The sequence below is a fragment of the Taudactylus pleione genome, unplaced genomic scaffold (genome assembly GCF_031769625.1).
Source record: "Taudactylus pleione unplaced genomic scaffold, aTauple2 ptg000276l, whole genome shotgun sequence".
Taxonomy (NCBI): Eukaryota; Metazoa; Chordata; class Amphibia; order Anura; family Myobatrachidae; genus Taudactylus; species Taudactylus pleione.
The window spans coordinates 11,481,693-11,502,594 of NW_028284678.1; positions in this window are offsets into that span (position 1 = coordinate 11,481,693).

A 20,902-nucleotide genomic window follows, 5' to 3' on the forward strand; every position below is an offset into this window, starting at 1 on the left:
GACTCTGAATACAGGTAGAAAAGTGGTCCTCATCGTCATCGTCAGCAGGAGCTGGAAGCATTTGGACCAACCAAGAAGTGGAGTTATGACTGAGAAGCGTACAACTCTGCTTTGCCCGTAGTTGTTTTATGTAGCGTATGCAGGCCACGACGCATGCGATGGTTTCTATAGATCTGTCCGCAGATGGTGCAACTCTGAATCACACCCTAAGGGGCTATGGGCCTGATTCAGACCCGCTCGTGAGCGCATAGCGCTCGCAAGCGGGTCGATGGTGGGCCATTGCGCATGCGCGGCGTGTGCACCGTGCGTGAGCGAGCCCCGGAGCGAGTGAGAAATCACCCACTCCGGGGCTCGCTACAAGACAGAGCGGCTGTCGATGTTGAGCGACAGCTCGCCCCGTTTTGTAGGCGGGGAGGTGGAGTGGCTGCCTAAAAAAAACAGGGAACGCCTGCCGTTTGTGGGCGGTCCTACTGACATCACTTGTGATGTCAGTAGTGGACTTCCTGCTCTATTAGAGGAGGAAGTCCACTCAGGCTTGTGAGACCTGAGACCCTACCACAGGGTCTCCTCGCAACCCCGATGATCGCAATTATCGCGACCATCGCCAGGCCGCATGCACACTGCTGGGGTGGTCATGCCATGTCCAGGGCGACTCGGCTGCGCCAGCGTCTTTATCGCTCAAAACGTGCTTCCTGTTAGCATGAATAAAACTGCGAGCAACAAAACTACATTGTTGGCCGGCACTGATGAATTTGATGTGCGTCTGACAGTGAATCTATATATGGTTACCAGCTGTATCTGTAGTGTTTTTCAAGTGCATTCTATAAAATTATAGGTAGAAAATGATTGGTTGTTATGGCCAACTTATCCACTTCCCCACTTCTCCACTTTTTAATCGGTTTCATACATCTTGTCATTTACCAAAATTTGGAGAGAGATAAAATAACACCAATCAGCTTCTAACATGTTACAGGCTGTGGGCCTGATTCAGAGCCGGACGCTATTTGCGGACGCTCGTTCAGAAAAAGGGCCTGGCTATTTAAATTGAGCGCTCACTCTTTGGGATCTATTGACGCCTCTATGTCTGAGCGAGCGAACGAAACATGCGCTCGCTATTTTGTAAAGACGCCCCCTGGCCGCTCGCATCATACGTCATCTCCGCTATTTATTAGATTAATCGAGTACATCGAAAGGCATATGAACTGCTCGCTATTCTTGTGGTAGCATTTTCCTACCGCAATCATGCGAGCAGTTCAGGCTAAAAGACAACCAACTGACGTGGTCGATGACGCTGCTTTGTTAATTATGCACACCCTTAAAATGCCCGTTTTGACCGTTTGGCACGCCCGTTTTCAAGCACCTTCCCCTGTTACCACCCACAAACGCCTCATCCTGTCACTCAAATTAGCAGGCATTCGCTATTTTGCGAGCACACGATTTCCGACCGCACTGACTGGTTGGCGCATGCGCATTACAACTAGGGGTGAGCGGGTTCGGATTTCTGAAATCCGAACCCCCCCGAGCCCCCCCGATCCGAGTCCGATCCGAGTCAGGCTCGACTTTTCCCGCCTGACTCGGATCTGACATCGAGGCAAAACGTCATCATCCCGCCTTCCGAGTCTCGCGGGTTTTGGATCCTCAAAGTCCATAGGGGCTGGCTGTGTTGTGCTGTGCTGCTGTTGTTAATAGGGGCTGTGTCCACTACTTCAAAGTCCATAGGGGCTGGCTGGACTGTGTTGTGCACTCAGTTCTCCATAGGGGCTGTGTCCACTCCAAAGTCCTGTGCAGTGTCCCAGTCCTAAAGGGGTGCTGTAGTGTTGTCCAGGGGGTGCTCTGTCCATCAGGGGTGCTCCCCCCAAGTGCTAAAAAAATAATATATTTTCTGTGTTTGTGAATTGTGTGCGCAGTAGCCGCACGTGCATCAACAAAGTAGTGCCAAGCGTGCACCTGTGTCATAAGTAAAGGGCCGGCTGGCTTGACCGTTAAAGGGTGCTGTAACCCCCGAAAGTACACTCCAGTCCAAACCAAAAAAAAATTATTTTCTGTGTTTGTGAATTGTGTGCGCAGTAGCCGCACGTGCATCAACAAAGTAGTGCCAAGCGTGCGCCTGTGTCATAAGTAAAGGGCCGGCTGGCTTGACCGTTAAGGGTGCTGTAACCCCCGAAAGTACACTCCAGTCCAAACCAAAAAAAAAATTATTTTCTGTGTTTGTGAATTGTGTGCGCAGTAGCCGCACGTGCATCAACAAAGTAGTGCCAAGCGTGCGCCTGTGTCATAAGTAAAGGGCCGGCTGGCTTGACCGTTAAGGGTGCTGTAACCCCCGAGAGTACACTCCAGTCCAAACCAAAAAAAAAATTATTTTCTGTGTTTGTGAATTGTGTGCGCAGTAGCCGCACGTGCATCAACAAAGTAGTGCCAAGCGTGCGCCTGTGTCATAAGTAAAGGGCCGGCTGGCTTGACCGTTAAAGGGTGCTGTAACCCCCGAAAGTACACTCCAGTCCAAACCAAAAAAAATTATTTTCTGTGTTTGTGAATTGTGTGCGCAGTAGCCGCACGTGCATCAACAAAGTAGTGCCAAGCGTGCGCCTGTGTCATAAGTAAAGGGCTGGCTGGCTTGACCGTTAAGGGTGCTGTAACCCCCGAAAGTACACTCCAGTCCAAACCCAAAAAAAAATTATTTTCTGTGTTTGTGAATTGTGTGCGCAGTAGCCGCACGTGCATCAACAAAGTAGTGCCAAGCGTGCGCCTGTGTCATAAGTAAAGGGCCGGCTGGCTTGACCATTAAGGGTGCTGTAACCCCCGAAAGTACACTCCAGTCCAAACCAAGAAAAAAATTATTTTCTGTGTTTGTGAATTGTGTGCGCAGTAGCCGCACGTGCATCAACAAAGTAGTGCCAAGCGTGCGCCTGTGTCATAAGTAAAGGGCCGGCTGGCTTGACCGTTAAAGGGTGCTGTAACCCCCGAAAGTACACTCCAGTCCAAACCAAAAAAAAAATATTTTCTGTGTTTGTGAATTGTGTGCGCAGTAGCCGCACGTGCATCAACAAAGTAGTGCCAAGCGTGCGCCTGTGTCATAAGTAAAGGGCCGGCTGGCTTGACCGTTAAGGGTGCTGTAACCCCCGAGAGTACACTCCAGTCCAAACCAAAAAAATAATAATTTTCTGTGTTTGTGAATTGTGTGCGCAGTAGCCGCACGTGCATAAACAAAGTAGTGCCAAGCGTGCGCCTGTGTCATAAGTAAAGGGCCGGCTGGCTTGACCGTTAAGGGTGCTGTAACCCCCGAGAGTACACTCCAGTCCAAACCAAAAAAAAAATTATTTTCTGTGTTTGTGAATTGTGTGCGCAGTAGCCGCACGTGCATCAACAAAGTAGTGCCAAGCGTGCGCCTGTGTCATAAGTAAAGGGCCGGCTGGCTTGACCGTTAAAGGGTGCTGTAACCCCCGAAAGTACACTCCAGTCCAAACCAAAAAAAAATTATTTTCTGTGTTTGTGAATTGTGTGCGCAGTAGCCGCACGTGCATCAACAAAGTAGTGCCAAGAGTGCTCCTGTGTCATAAGGGCCGGCTGGCTTGACCGTTAAAGGGTGCTGTAACCCTCAAAGTACACTCCAGTCCAAACCAAAAAAAAAATTATTTTCTGTGTTTAGCCGCACGTATATATCAAATCGATATAACATAAATGGAGGACCAAACTTTCTCCGATAAAAATAAAATAGAGAAAGATCAAGAACCACTTCCTCCTAGTGCTGAAGCTGCTGCCACTAGTCATGACATAGACGATAACATGCCATCAACGTCGTCTGCCAAGGCCGATGCCCAATGTCATAGTAGAGGGCACATACAATCCCAAATGGCAAAGTTCAGGAAAATGACCTTGAAAAAGACATTTAAATCAGCTGAAGAGAAACGTAAACTTGCCAATATGCCATTTACGACACGGAGTGGCAAGGAACGGCTAAGGTCGATCCCTAGTATGTTCATGACTAGTGGTTCAGCTTCACATGACGATGGAAGCCCTCCTCCCACTAAAAAAATCAAAAGAGTTAAGCTGGCAAAAGCACAGCGAAGAACTGTGCTTTCTAAGAAGATATCACAAATCCCCAAGGAGAGTCCAAGTGTGGTGGTGGTTGCGATGCCTGACCTTCCCAGCACTGGACGGGAAGAGGTGGCTCTTTCCACCATTTGCACGCCCCCTGCAAGTGCTGAAAGGAGCACCCACAGTCCACTTGCTGATATGCAAATTGAAGATGTCACTGTTGAAGTACAACAGGATGAGGATACTGGTGTAGCTGGCGCTGAGGAGGAAGTTGGCGAGGAGGATTCTGATGGTGATGTGGTTTGTTTAAATCAGGCTCCGGGGGAGACAGTTGTTGTCCGTGGGATGAAAAAGCCCATCACGGTCATGCCTGGGCAGAAGACCAAACATTCCACCTCTTTGGTCTGGCAATATTTCTATCCAAATCCGGACAACAACTGTCTTGCCATATGTACCATATGTAAAGGTGAAATAAGTAGGGGTAGGGACGTCAACCACCTAGGAACATCCTCCCTTATAGGGCACCTGCAGCGCGTTCATAAAAAGTTACTGTCAAGTTCAGAAACTTTGGCTAAGACCGTAAGCAGTCCAGGGACACCTAAATCCCGTTGTCCTGTTGTATCCAAGCGCCTGCAAACCACACCGTCAACTCCCTCCTCGTCAATTTCCTCCTTAGTCAGGATCGGAAGTAGTCCTGCAGGCCATGTCACTGGCATGACTGACTCTCCTATCCGGGATTCCTCTGGAGGATCCTGCATTGCTACGCCTACTGCTGCCGCTGCTGCTGTTGCTGCTGCTGGGAGTCGTTCATCATCCCAGAGAGGAAGTAGGAACACCACTACTTTTACTAAACAATTGACCCTCCAACAGTCCTTAGCGAGGAGGATGAAGTACGACAGCAGTCATCCTGAAGCAAAACGTATAACTGAGGCCTTGACTGCTATGTTGGTGTTAGACGTGCGTCCGGTATCCGCCATTAGTGCAGTGGGATTTAGACAATTGATGGAGGTAGTGTGTCCCCGGTTCCAAATCCCGTCTAGATTCCACTTCACTAGGCAGGCGATACCGAGACTGTACAGAAACGTCAGAAAAAGTGTCCTCAGTGTCCTGAAAAATGCCGTTGTACACAATGTCCACTTAACCACGGACATGTGGACAAGTGGAACAGGGCAGACTAAGGACTATATGACTGTGACAGCCCACTGGGTAGATGTATCACCTTACGCAGCAACAGCAGCAGCGTCACCAGTAGCAGCATCTCAGAAACGCCAGCTCGTTACAAGGCAGGCTACGCTGTGTATCACCGGTTTCAGTAAGAGGCACACCGCCGACAACCTCTTAGAGAAACTGAGGGAAATCATCGCCCAGTGGCTTACCCCACTTAGACTCTCCTGGGGATTTGTGATATCTGACAACGCCACCAATATTGTGCGGGCATTACATCTGGGCAAATTCCAGCACGTCCCATGTTTTGCTCACACAATAAACTTGGTGGTGCAGAATTTTCTGAAAAGCGACAGGGGCGTGCAGGAGACGCTTTGGGTGGCCCGAAAAATTTCTGGCCACTTTCGCCATTCAGCGACTGCGTGCCGAAGACTGGAGCGCCAGCAAACACTCTTGAACCTGCCCCGCCATCACCTGAAGCAAGAGGTTGTGACGCGGTGGAACTCAACCCTCTATATGCTTCAGAGGATGGAGGAGCAGCAAAAGGCCATACAAGCCTATACATCCACCTATGACATAGGCAAAGGAGGGGGTATGCACCTGACTCAAGCGCAGTGGAGAATGATTTCCGTGTTGTGCAAGGTTCTCCAGCCCTTCGAACTTGCCACACGTGAAGTCAGTTCAGACACAGCCAGCTTGAGTCAGGTCATTCCCCTCATCAGGCTTTTGCAGAAGCAGCTGGAGAAAGTGAAGGAGGAGCTAAGACGGAGCGATTCCGCTCGGCATGTGGGACTTGTGGATGAAGCCCTTCATTCGCTTTGCCAGGATTCCAGGGTGGTCAATCTGTTGAAATCAGACCACTACATTTTGGCCACCGTGCTTGATCCTAGGTTTAAAGCCTATGTGGTGTCTCTCTTTCCGGCCGACACAAGCCTGCAGAGGTGCAAAGACCTGCTGGTGAACACACTGTCAGCTGAAGCGGAACGTGACACGTCAACGGCTCCTTCTTCATTTTCTCCCGCAACTGGGGCTGCCAGGAAAAAACTTAGGTATCCTAAGCAACCCGCTGGCGGTGATGCAGGGCAGGCAGGACCAAGTTTGGACATCTGGTCCGGACTGAAGGACCTGGCAACAATTTCTGACATGTCTACTGTCACTGCATATGATACTGTCACCATTGACAGAATGGTGGAGGATTACATCGGTGACAGCATCCAAGTAGGCATGTCAGACAGTCCATACCTGTACTGGCAGGAAAAAGAGGCAATTTGGAGGCCCCTGTACAAGCTGGCTCTATTTTACCTGAGTTGCCCCCCCTCCAGTGTGTACTCCGAAAGAGTGTTTAGTGCAGCCGGGAACCTTGTCAGCGAAAGGCGTAGGAGGTTGCTTCCACAGAATGTGGAGAAGATGATGTTCATCAAAATGAATTATCAGCTCTTCCAGGGAGACCAGCCTCCAGAAGGTACAGAGGGACCTGTGGTGGTGGATTCAAGTGGGGATGAGTTAATACTTTGTGAGGATGAGGATGTACACACTGAAGAGGGTGAGGAATCGGTGGATGAGGAGGATGAGGATGACATCTTGCCTCCGTAGAGCCAGTTTGTGCAGGGACACATTAATTGCCAGCTTGTTTTGTGGGGGCCCAAACGAACCAATCATTTCAGCCACAGTTGTGTGGCAGACCCTGGCGCTGAAATGATTGATTTGTTAAAGTGTGCATGTCCTGTTTATACAACATAAGGGTGGGTGGGAGGGCCCAAGGACAATTCCATCTTGCACTTCTTTTTTTCTTTGCATTATGTACAGTTTGGGGCCTAGTTTTTCTAACTGCCATCCTGTCTGCCACTGCAGTGTCACTCCTAGATGGGTCACGTGTTTGTGCCGCCCACTCGTGTCGCTTAGCATAGTCATCCAGCTACCTCGGTGCAACCTTTTGGACATGAAAACACTATTGTGAGGTGTGAGGTGTTCAGAATAGACTGGAAATGAGTGGAAATTAAGGTTATTGAGGTTAATAATAGCATAGGAGCAGAGAAACCAACAAATTCTGTGATTTTAGCTGTTTTTATGCTTTTTAAAAAAAAAATACAGATCCAAAACACAAAACCCAGAACCCAAAACACGGAAGGGTGGTTTTGGCAAAACCAATCCAGATCCAAAACACGAAGAAAGATCCAGATCCAAAACCAAAACACAAAACACGAAAAGTGGCCGGTGCACACCCCTAATTACAACCCATACGCATGCGCAGATGTGCGAACATCGCTCGGAGCGAACGAGCGGCAGCTTACGAGCGGCTCTGAATCAGGCCCTGTGTTTGAAAAATGACAGTTAATAGCTGATTGGTACTTTATCTTTCTCCAAACTTTGATAAATCTCCCCCTATGTCCCTATCCTACCTGTGTTTGCCAAATACACACTGGAGTACAGTGTATACAATACATCACCTACCGGTCCTCTCAATGCCATCTTCAGCCAAACTCCATTGTCTACACCAGGCTCCATCTGCTGTGCCATCAGGTTTAACCAGAGTAGTGCAAATATCAGTTCACTTTAATTTTTAATGCAAACAAACAAACCAGTGTACAGAATACGAAGTCAAATAGTAGTACAATAGATACAAACAATGTAATATCAAATCCCTATGACCCTGGGTCTTTGATTTTTTAGGGGAGGGTTTGTAATTAGAGACGGAAGATTCATGGTAAAAAATATACATCTCCGGTGAGCCAAAAAGTATGTTATTTCTAATTGTGCTTCACTTACTGAAACCCTTTGGGACTTTTGACTATTGTTCTAGAGCAAGTTGTTTATGTTTAAGTGTTACTGTAGACTGTAAGCTCTCACGAACAGGGCCCTCTTCACACTTGTGCTCCTCCCCTGCCCAGATTGGCACCAAACATTTAGGCTAAACAGGTATCACTAACTAGGTACTGTGCCTGCATATGAAACAAAGGCCCTCATACAGAGCTGCTCGCTATTTGCGGTCGTTCGTTCTAAAACAAGGGGTGGCTATTCAAATGAACCGTTCGCTAATTGCGGTCTGTTCACGCCTCTAAGTCTGAACGAGCGAGCAAAACTTGCGGTTGTAATTTTTAAAAATACGCCCCCTTGCCGCTCGTACCATACGTCATGTCCGCTATTTATTAGATTAATCGAGTACATCGAACAGCGTATGAACTGCTCGCTATTCTTGTGGCTGGTTTTTTCAACCGCTATTTTGCGAGCAGTTCTGAGTAAAAAAAAAACAAGTGACGTGGTCAATGACGCTGCTGTATTAATTATGCACTCCCTTAAAACGCCGGTTTTGACCTTTAAGCGCGCCTGCGTTCGAATTCCACCCCCCCGTTTTCAAGCACCTTCCCCTGTTACCACCCACATACGCCTCCTTCTGTCACTCAAAATAGCAGGCATTCGCTATATAGCGAACAAACGATTTTTGGCCGCACTGACTGGTTCACGCATGCGTATTAAAGTCCGTACGCATGCGCAAATGTGCGAACATCGGTCAGAACGAACGAGCAGCCGCTTACGAGCGGCTCTGAATCAGGGCCAATGTTTATATAGCTTGTTGTATCCCATGTTCTACAATGTAAATCTTTGTACTGTAATCAATGTACTGTAAATCTTTTGTAATTTTCATGTTTTCAGGACAGTGGAGGAGAATATTGAGATACACTAACGCAAATCATAGAATATTGATGTCACCATCACTAAATCATCACAACAAAACATCACAGTTATAGGCATCCACTCAGGGGCGTATCTATAATGGGTGCAGGGCATGCTTGCCTACTTTTGAAAAAGCATTTCAGGGAGATTGTGAAAGCAGCACCTATGAGCGTGGCGGTAAAGTGGGCGTGTACTGCTACATCTGAGAAGCGTGTCATAAAATTGATTTACATCCACATGTAAATGAGCCCCAAAGCAGTTAGTAAGATCTACTTGTTGATGAAAACACACTGATACTTCTCAGAAAATACATGTAACCATAGGGATCATTGTGTCTTATAACCAATGCAGGGAAATTATACTAATGATCCCATTTGAATGTATATATCTCTGATTTTTTCTTTAATATAACAGTGTCATAAGGGGGTATGGTGAAATGAGGGAGATTGGTAGACTCTTCAGGGAGACAGGGAGATTGCTGCTATTTCAGGGAGTCTCCCTGACAATGAGGGCGAGTTGGCAAGTATGGTGCAGGGTGTGCGGGGAACACGGGCCCCTGGGTCCAGGGGGGCCCCGCACCGCACACCCTGCACCCATAATATTACTTACCTCTCTGAAGTCCCACGTCAGCACGGGGGTCCAGCGCTGTAAAACGACTGGAAAATGGCCGTGGCGGCCATTTTCCCGTCGTTTGTGCATGCGCAGTACAGGGAAAATGGCAGCCGCAGCCATTTTCCCGGTGAAATGTGCATACATTATAGACTCTGGGTACACTCTAGTGCCCAGAGTCTATAACTCATGCGCTGGCCGTGCACAGCTCAGTGCGCTGCCGGCCGCCGGGCGGAGAGGAGGGGGCCCGTGTCGGAGACTGCACACGGGCCCCCTCCTCTCTAGAAACGCCCCTGCATCCACTGTAAGTTCCCTGAGAATATTTCAGCGTGATCTCCCCTAACTTCCCCCACCACAGTACACTGCGACCCGCCGGTGGAACAGCAGGACAGTGCCTGAATAGCAGGACTGTCCCGCTAAAAGTGATACAGTTGGGAGGTATGTATTTGTAACATATCTTCCAACCATCACGATTTTAGCTGGTCAGTCCCACTTTTCGTACGCTGTCCCGATGCCCCACCTGCAGGCCGCAGTGTCTCCCACGGGCGAGGGGAAGGTTGGGAAGCATTTGATCACCATTACTCCGCAAAGCAGAGCAGTGGGTGAATTCTTAAACAGTGCCGGGAGAGGAGCTTGGGGGAAGCCCAGCTATTCAGGGAGAGCTGGGCATGCCCCCAGAGTGACGAAAATGGGGGATGTGCCATAAGACAATGCCCCCTCCCCCAAGGCCAAGGCGCGTGCTTAGTCCAAAATTAAAAAGTTAATTTGTTGGGAAGTATGATTTAAGGTGGCTCCTACTCACTCTTAGTAATGAAGGTGTTAAGTCATATGCTCACTAGAGCTGGCCTTAACCAATTTGGTGCCCTAGGCAAGATTTTGGCTGGTGGCCCCTAGCAGATAATCCCACCACCAAGCTTAATGTTGCATTCAATATGAAAATTTGCACTACATTGAATTCCATAGTATTTCCTTTGAAACCCAAAACATTTTAATATATTTAATGTAGATTAACACAACTGTTCTCCCCTCACAGCATGCCAGGCTCTCCCCTCACAGCACCTCTCTCCCTTCGCTGCAAAGTCCCCATCACTCCCTCACCCAGCACCCTTCATTCAGCATCCCTCTCTCAGCACTGCATCCATCACTCCTCGCCCAGCATAGCACTCCTCATCCAGCACCCCTCACCAAGCACAGCACCCCTCATCCAGCACCCTTCTCTCTTCCATGCACAGCACCCCTCATCTAGCACCCCTCATCCAGCACCCCTCTGCCAGCACAGCACCCATCACCCAGCACAACGCCCCTCATCCAGCACCCCTCTCTGCACAGCACAGCACCCCTCATCCAGCACCCTTCTCCCTTCCCTGCACAGCACCCCTCGTCCAGTACAGCACCCCTCATCCAGCACCCCTCTGCCAGCACAGCACCCATCATCCAGCACAACGCCCCTCATCCAACACCCCTCTCTGCACAGCACAGCACAGCACCCCTCATCTAGCACCCCTCTGCCAGCACAGCACCCATCACCCAGCACAACACCCCTCATCCAGCACCCCTCTCCCTCCACAGCACCCTTCACCCAGCATAGTACCCCTCTCCCAGCACAACACACATCACCCCTCATCCAGCACAGCACCCATCTCCCCTCACCCAGCACAGCACCCCTCTCCCAGAACAGCACCCATCACCCCTTACCCAGCACAACACCCCTCTCCCAGCACAGCACCCCTCATCCAGCACATCACCCCTCTCCCCTCACTGCACAGCACCCATCACAGCACCCCTCTCCCAGCACATTTTGCTGATAGCATGAGCTCCGATCATCAATGCTGCACAGCGTCAGTAGCAGCTGCCAGAGTCTCTGCCCAGCCAGCAGCAGGTGCAACGTGCATGCCCCAAACCTCCGCCGGCCCTAGGTGGGCTTGGCATCCCCTAGACATGCCAAATGCCCTAGGCATTTGCTTAATTTGCTTATGCCTAGGGCCGGCTCTGATGCTCACTACACGTATTCCCCAGTGAAATGCAATGAGAGCTTAAATATGCACATTAATATCATTCATGGATATGTAAAATGATTTAATATTTACTTTCCCTGAGGACATGGATTTAACACAGAAATGTCCCATTAATAGCAGTTTGCTACTACACTGTTTGCAAAGATAAAACGTTAAACAGCAGCTGTGCGGCGGTGCCGGACCCCCGGAGAGTGAATGGATGCCGCACGCGGCAACCATTCACTGATGGGAGAGGGCTGGGGGAAGCCCAGCCAGTGACGGAGTTCTGGGCTTTACCCCTAGCCTGACGTTATTTGGAGGCGTGCAATGCGGGCACGCCTCAAAATAACGTCACACAGGGGCTTGGCCTATGGTAATTAAGCCACGCCCCCAAATTCGTTACTCGCGAGGTTAGGGCGCTCTCTCAAGATTCGGCACATGGTGCTCAAACCCTGGAGCCGGCCCTGCCTGTGCACCTGCTAGGTGACCTGAAAAATGTGAACAGTGGGCCTGATTCAGAGCTGCTCGCAAAAAGCGAGCGCTTGCTCTGAATCAGGGCGGCCGCTTCTTTTTTTAGTTGCGGCCTCCTGGCCGCTCGCATAGCCGTGGGTTACCACCCACAGCTTATGCAAGCGGCCAGGCGATGGTCGTGATGGTCAAGACCATCGGACTTGCGACGAGACCCTTGTGGTAGGATCTCGTTGCCGCAAGCCCCAGTGGACTTCCTGCTCTAATAAAGCAGGAAGTCCACCTACTGACATCACGAGTGATGACAGTAGGGCCGCCCACAAATGGCAGGCGTTCCTGTAGGAACGCCTCCATTTGCCGAGCCACCCCTCCCTCACCGCCTACAAAACCGGGCGAGCTGTCGATCAACATCGACAGCTGCCCCGTTTGTTGCGAGCACCGGAGCGAGTACTTTTTGCGCTTGCTCCGGGGCTCGCGCACGCGCAGTGTGCACACTGCGCGTGTGCACTGGCCCACAATCGACCCGCTTGCGTGCGCAATGCACTTGCGAGCGGGTCTGAATCAGGCCCTGTGTCCCGTGGACCAAGTTTGAGAACCACTGCCCTATTTTAAGGATGTAAAAATGTCAGGATCAAATTATGGTTTAAACGATGTGTACAGTGGTGTCACCAGGGGGGTGCAAACAAAGGGGTGAAATGAAAATGCCGACTCAGTGACCGGGAGCATGGCACTGTATATGTTATTGTGCAGTGCACGACTCCCAATCACTTAGGAGGAGTGGGCAGTGTTGGATACTACTGTATAAGCAAGCCTATCTACCCAGCTCAGATGTTATGTAATGACTCAGGGCTATGGTGAGAGAAAACATTGGCGATATTTTCTCAGCCTCTACTGTGTGTTCAAATAAACTAAATTCGCCGGCAGTTGAATACACTGTATATGTTCTAACTTCATCAGACATGCCCCCAGTAGGCGTGGCCAACTGTGGAGGAGTGGCTATGCCTCACTCTGCAAACAATACCCACCCAGTGAAACATTGAATGGGGACTGTTCCTCCACCTCTCAAGCTGGCCTGGGCCCCCCCGGACAGGCCCGGGCCCAGGTAATCTGTAACTGTCCCAACACCCTCTTGGCACCTCTGATTAACCCTCTATCTCCATATGGCCTTTCTTGTCTTCTTCAACATAACACATAGATCTATTTTAGGTCTGGTTACATCATGGGGCACAGGTACTGTATGTGATGGTTCACCATAGCCTGTACGCCTGTACGTCCACTGGAAGACAATTGAGCTATACGTAGCTTTCCTCCAACTTTGTTCTCTTTCCCATAAATAACAACTATGGCAAGCACCTTAAGTGCAATTAGCCATTCCATTACCCCATTACCATCCAGCCTTCCTGATTTTCTCTCCCCATACTCAAACTTCACTAAAAGCGGTGGCTCTTCAACCTAGATTGAGCTCATTCAACAATATTTTATTAGACTCCAATGGCAATTGAAATAATCTCCTTTTATGATAAAAGGATGAACAGTCACCAAAAGCACTGTTTTTTTATTTTATTTTTTAATTATTAATATTATTATTATTATTATTATAATTCTTTAAAGCAGGTGGCAGGGTATGGGTTACAAAATGTTTACTGGACTATATTATTTGTATCATCATGCTTGGACTATTGTAACATTGCAATTTCCTCTACCTGGGTCTCCCAGCAAAAAAATTGCACTGCATGCAGCTGGTACAAAATGCAGTTATCTAACAAGCCCCATTCATGCCACATAACACCCATCCTCTACTCCCGTCACTGGCTGCCTGTAACATAGAGAATTTATTTCAAGATTGACTTACTGACTTTCAAAGCCCTACATGGCCAGGGTCCAAAGTACCTGAAGCAGCTTCTGATTCCATACTGGCCCGCTCGCTTACTGGGATCTGTAGATGAAGGCCTATTAGTTTTGGGTTGTTTTCTTGGGGGAGAGGGGAGGGTCGAGCTTTTGGCTTTGCAGCTCCCACTCTATGGAACTCACATCCTCGCACAGTATGAGAGGCCGCCACTCTAGAATCCTTCAAAAACAGACTCAAGACTCGCCTGCTTACTCACGCGTTTCACTAATGTCCCTTTAGTTTTTTTTTTTTTTTATAAAGTGTTTTTTTATTGAGGACAATAAAATGAAAACATAAGAATGGAAAGGAGTTAAAAGTAATATTACCACAAACAACAAAGTGACTGGAGAGGCAGTGTGTTACAGCAACGAAACTGTAAGAAAATCCAGCTCATAAACATCTTGACTAATATAACAATAAGGGGTCTATTTATCAATTCTTCTGTTAAAATATGCGGAAACTGCGGTTGAATCCCTTAAATGTAACAAATAGGAAAGCAGTAGATATCGGATACCTAGGGAGTGATAATGCAATTTGTGGCACCAAAGACTCACACCACCTACCTTGATATCATCCTTCTGGAATCTTCTCTGGGCAACATTGAAAAAGAAGGTAAGTATGGTTTGGACTCCTGGTTGATCTGTATTTGTATATGGCCCAGTGGCGGATTTTCCCTAAGGGCTGTAGGGTCCCCAGTAAAATGCGCCATCCGCAGAGAACCAGTCGGAGTCTGTGCACTGGCTTCATTGGCCGTGACTTCTTATTGGGCGCACTACTACTCAAACTTTCAGTTCCAGGGGGAGGTGTTTTCTAGCAGAGAGAGCTTCCAATGGGGGAAGCCATTCCCCTACCTTGCTGTCAACCGTACCCTGCTTCAGCCAGTGCAGTCCTTAGAAGCCGGTGTTTGTATTAATGCACTGGTCCTGGCACTTGCCAGATCTATTGCTCATGCGCAATGAACCTGGCAGGCACATGGGCAGTCAGAATGCCAAACCACCGAACTTTAATATTGGCAGTCCCCCTCACAGAACAGGGTAGGATCCGCCACTGATAAAGCCTCAAGCATCCGAGATAACTTTCAATATCCTGATAGTGTTCTAGAACAAGTTGTACATTATTCCTTACATTTTATGACATGCAAGAGTGTTCTCAATATTGCATGTTCACAGTCCTGAACTGAGTGATCAGAACCAACTCCCAGCAGTCAGATTTATAGTATGTAAGGAAATAACCTCTGAACTTTCTTTAGCATTTTCAATATATTATATTGCCATGAATTTTATCCAGCCCCACCAGAGCCGGCCCTAGGCATAGACAAACTAAGCAAATGCCTAGGGCATTTGGAATACCTAGGGGCATCCAAGGTTGCCTAGGGCCGGTGGAGGTTTGGTACAGGCAAGGCCGGGGCACCTGCTGCCGGCTGGGCAGAGACTCTGGCAGCTGCTACTGCCGCTGCATAGCGTCCACGATTGGAGCTCAGCTCACAGCTCAGAATGGGCCTGGCAGAAGCAAACAGTGAGCGCAAAGCAGTGGAACAGCCGGCAGCAGTTTGCGGGGGCGGAGCACCTGGACAGTGACTAGTGGTTGGCGCCGTGCCGGCACTGAGGCATCACACAATCAGAATGAGATTCTGCGCATGGGCAGAGGCTCATTCAGGACTATAAGTAAATGGTCACAGGAGGGCTGCTACACCATGGGCCTTTGCAGAGCTCGGAGTAGTGAGTCACACCTCATGGCTCTGGGTTCCACCTCCAGCAATGATCACACACAGATGCGGCCTGCCAGTCTGAGATGGGAAAAGCGGGTCCGCCGTCCGCGGTTTGCTGTACCTTGCGTCGGACAGCTCTGTAGGCTGTGCTCAAGTAATGTAGGTGTGAAACTTCGAGAGGTCCGAGGTGCTGTGCTGCTCACTGCTGGGAAAGGGGTGGTGGGTGAGGGTGGGTGCTGATACCGTGTTGTGCTGCCCACACCCCTTTTCAGGATTCCTCGGGGAGGGGGGCACGACCCAAAATCTTGCCTAGGGCACTAATTTGGCTAGGGCCGACTCTGAGCCCCACACCCAAAACCAAAATGTAGAATCCCAACAGGGAAATAAAAACATTGGATAATTAAATGTAATTATTGATTTACTGAAGATAGCAGTGTTAAATTAACTTGCTTTTACCAGATGGATGACAAGTATTTATAAAAAAGAAGAGTCTCTGTTCCTGTACAATAGGGAAAGACACCATCTGCTAACCGGCACATTTTGTTGCTTGGCTCTAGAAGGAAGTTAACACCGTGGTAACCGAACTTGCTGCAGAAAATGTGAATATTCCTCCAACTACATTGTCTCCACATTCTTCTAAAAGGAAATGCAAACTTAAAATTTCAGATTAGTATTTACAGCAGGGAGCATGTGTGTACCTTCTATTTTAATAAGGTTGTGCTATATGTCACCTATCTCCACAATAAGCAGCTCCAACATCGGAGGTCTTGACAGTGGGACAGGGGGAATGACGGAGGAAAATATGGGCATGACTGCTCCCTGGTGGGTGCTATTTTTTTTTTCTTTTTAAATACCAGTTTTAGGGAGACACCTGCTATTTTTAGGGGACACATTTGGGACTTTTTGCTCTCTGGGACATTCCTATGGCAGAGGACCACGTTGTCAACCCTAATAGCAGTGAGGGCCGGGGCACTACATGGCAATTTGCATCATCACAGCCTCATCCTGCCTACTTCACTGGTTAAGACACATTTGCCAATACAACCGATTGTACTAGTAGCGCTTGTTTGCTCATGAAGGTAGAGTAGAATCAAGCCATCAAGAGAGTTAAGCTGGCCACACACTAGACCAACTTACATCCAACCAGCCAACTAGTTGATTGGTTGGAATGAAAATCTGGTAAGGTATGAAAGCAAATGACAATCAGCAATTTGCTCCCAAACGCCGGAAAATGGAAAAAAACTGTTGTTTGAACAAATTGTTTAGATCAAACATTTAACAAACTTGTCTGAACGACCATTTTCATCTGTTTTCTGGCATTTAGGAACAAATTGCTGATCATCAGTTACTCCCATTCCTTACCAGATTTTCATTCCAACCAGCCAACTAGTTGGATGGTTGGATGAAAGTTGGTCTAGTGTGTGGCCAGCTTTAGAGTGGAGAAGTTTCCCATAGCAACCAATCAGCTCCTAGCTATTATTTATCTAGCATAGTCAATAAAATGACAGTTAGAAGCCGATAGGTTGCTATGAGCAACTACTCCACTTTAAGGGCGGGATGTACTAAGCATCGCAGCCGCAATGATGTACATTCCACCACTTATCGGGTACATACCGGCGATAATATTGACAGTATGTAACTAGAAAAGCTTTCCCTATAAGAGCTGTCCTTTGCGATAGAGGCACTACCGCGGTTTATGACCCAGTAGTCCCTCTGGCCTCATCCTGCACATGTGCAGAAGGACGCTCACGCCGCGGGGTGTGGTAGGAAAGGGTTGGAACCCTCTCAGGGGGAATTGCGGAAAGAAGCCTGTAGGGTCCAAGCTATGGAATGTATCGCATTCTGGAGCCTGGCATATATGGAAACTGCGGCCAAAACTCAGAAAACGGGGGTTTTCTGCATTTTGACAGCAGTTCACCCTTTAGTACAACCCGCCTAACTCTCTTGATGGTTTGATACATCTCTCCCAAGGTGTTCCCAAATTTTAAATGAGGTACCCTTGGCTCTTGTTTGACCAATTTTAGATGGAATTTTAGCTGTTTATTATCATGTGAGAACGGGCCGACCGTAAGTGCCAGAGCAACTTCTATCATGCCATACTGTGTGCATGGAATGCAGCAATATAAACCCATAGAATATTTTGCTAATTTGTAAATAACAGGCAGATTATGTTATTGTCACACACCGGATCCCAGGGGCTCTGTTACCGAACTAGGAGGTGTACCCTTTGGCCCTGCAAATTCCCCAGAGAGCCGCATCACAGTGCCCAACTCAACTGCACGTGGCTGGAGTCCTCTCCTGGTGGTTCCCATGGGTGCCGGATTGTGGGCACCGCCCTATTGATGTGATGTCATCCAGCCGTCTGACAGTCAGAGTACAGCACAGCAGGTCCCGGTCATGTGACTGAAGGGATCAATCACCAGTGAAGGTGCCATATTTAAAGCAGGAAGTCCTTACAGTACATTGTCAGTATAACTACCGTCACCTCCCCCAAACGCTGACTGTCTTGTAACTCGCTTTGCGAATGGATTCTTTGTGCAGGCGTAATCGCAAAATAATCGATGCAACTGCACAGTGCGGCTTACAAGCAAGCACAATGGCAAACAATCGCTGGATCTGCCGGACCACCCATTAGCCTTCGCAGCCCATTCACCTGCTCCCCAGCCATTCTGTGCTGCTGTAACCCTGTGGCTGCCAGCCAAGAGAGCTCTTTCTGTGTAGCAGGGGCTAACAGAACATGGCTACCCCCCATAGAAGGCTAATTAAAGATGGCTGCCATCAAACAATGGGGAGACAGATTTTCTTTTCCCAGGAACCCAAGGGGCTGGAGGGAGGAAAAAAGGGAGCGGGGCTTATCGGAAGAAAGAAGATGAATAGGTGAGTAAGGGGGCTATACTGGGGCTGTCATAATGTGAATAAGGGTCATTACTGTACCTTAGGGGTCTATTCACTAAGCAGTGTTAGGAGACAGAGTGAAAAGTGATAAGGTACCAGCCAATCAGCTCCTAACTGCCATTTTTCAAACACAGCCTGTGAGATGGCAGTTAGGAGCTGATTGGCTGGCACCTTATCACTTTTCACTCTGTCTCCTAACACTGCTTAGTGAATAGACCCCTTAATGTGAATGAGGCACTACTGTGTGAGAAAGTGAATAAAGGGAACTAATGTGTGGAACAATGTAAATAAAGGGTACTATTGTGTGGCATAATGTGCAATAAGGGTACTGCTGTGTGGCATAATGTGCAAGAAGGGTATTGCTGTGTGGCATATTGTGAATAAAGGGTACTGCTGTGTAGCATAATGTGCAATAAGGGTACACCTGTGTGTCATAATGTGAATAAAGGGCACTGCTGTGTGTCATAATGAGGTACTGCTGCGTGGCATATAATGCCTGATTCAGCAAGGGCCTCAATTGCAAAGCTGCACGCAGGTGTGGCAAAATGGGCGTGGTCACAAGGGGCATGGCCACTGAAAAATGGGGCATGTCAACATGACACACATCCCTTTCTTGTCACTGGGAACATTTCTATAAATATGCACCTTAATGCAGTGACCCTTATACAGTCCCCCCTATGCAATGCCCCTAGCAGTGGTCCCCCTTATACAGTATCCCCAGTAGTGGTCCCCCTTATGCAGCCCCCCATTAGTTCCCCTTATACAGGCCCCCAGTAGTGATCCCCCCTACACAGTGCCCCCTGTAGTGGTCCCCCTTATGAGGCCCCCATTAGTTCCCCTTATACAGTGCTCCCAGTAGTGATCCCCCATATGCAGTGCCCCTTATACAGTGCCCCAGGAGTGATCCCCCTTATGCAGGCCACCAGTAGTGCCCCTTATACAGTGTCCCCAGTAGTTGTCCCCCTTATGCAGGCCCCTAGTAGTTATCCCCCTATGCAGTGCCCCCTGTAGTGGTCCCTCCTGTGCAGTGCCCCCCAGTAGTAAGCCCCTTATATAGTGCCCCCAGTAGTAGTCCCCCAATACAGTGCCCTTTATATAGTGGCCTCACAGCAGTAGTCCCCCCCGATGCAGTGCCCCCAGTAGTAGTCCCCAGTAGTGGTCCCCCCCAATGCAGTGCCCTCAGTAGTAGTCCCTCCTCGAAGCAATGCCCCCAGTAGTAGTTCCCTCCTTAGTAGTGGTCCACCCCACCGAAGCAGTGCCCCCAGTAGTAGTCCTCTCCTTAGTAGTTGTCCCCGGTAGTGGTCCCCCCCCGATGCAGTGCCCCCAGTAGTCCCCCCCCGATGCAGTGCCCCCAGTAGTATTAACCTCCGTAGTAGTAGTACCGAGTAGTGGTCCCCCCCCAAAGCAGTTCCCCCAGTAGTAGTCCTCTCCTTAGTAGTAGTCCCCGGTAATGGTCCTCCCCCCCGATGCAGTGCCCCCAGTAGCCAGTAGTGGTGCCTCCCCCCCTAGCAGACACACACATAACATTTTTTGAAAATAAACCACTTACCTGAATCCCCGCTCCTGATCCTGCCGCAGCCATCAGCTCCTTTGTCCTCCCAGGCCGGCCCGCTCTGCAGGAGCTGGAAGATGGAGCTCATGAGTGTACTCCAGCCCGGCTGCGACAGTGGGCGCAGCAGTCAATGAGAGTCTGTCTGACTCTCATTGACTGTTAAGCAGTGGCGGGCATCGGCTCTAAGCACAAACTAGGAGGTCCGTCGCCCAGAGCTCAGCCCTGCTCCCTGCCTGAGCCTGCCCTCTGCCCTCCTGCTAGCGCTATTGGGGCGTGGCCATGCAGCACAGGATAGCGCTGGGCACATGGAAGCCTAGCGCCGGTCCTGCTGCTAATTAAAACAAACACACAGCAGCCGGCCGACGGCTGTGTGTTTGTACTGTGTGTAGTGCTGACCGAACTCCGTTCGGTCAGCACCACACTGACCTCAGGGCCTGATTCTGACCCGGTCGCAACCGGGTCGATGGTGGCCCAGAGCGCATGCGCACGACGGAGCCGACTCCGTCGTGCGCATGCGCGAGACCAGAATAGCGACGGGCAATCCGTCGCTCCGGGTCTCATACCAAAGGGGGCGTGCTGTCGATGTTGAGTGACAGCACGCCCCCTTTGGTGGGCGGGCCGGGGGGGGTGGCTGCCCAAACGGAGGCGTTCCTATGAGAACGCCTACCGTTTGGGGCCAAGTGATGTCAGTGGAGAGATTCCGGCTCTGTTAGAGCCAAAATCTCTCTGGGGCTTGCAGCAACAAGACCCTACCACAAGGGTCTCGTCGCAAGCTCGATGGTCGCGATGGTCTTGACCATCGCAACCATCTTCCCGGCTCCTCGCTATAGCTGTGGGTGGTCACCCACAGCTATGCGAGCGGCCAGGAGGCCGTTCTAAAAAAAAAAAAAAAAGACCGGCCCTGATTTAGAGCGAGC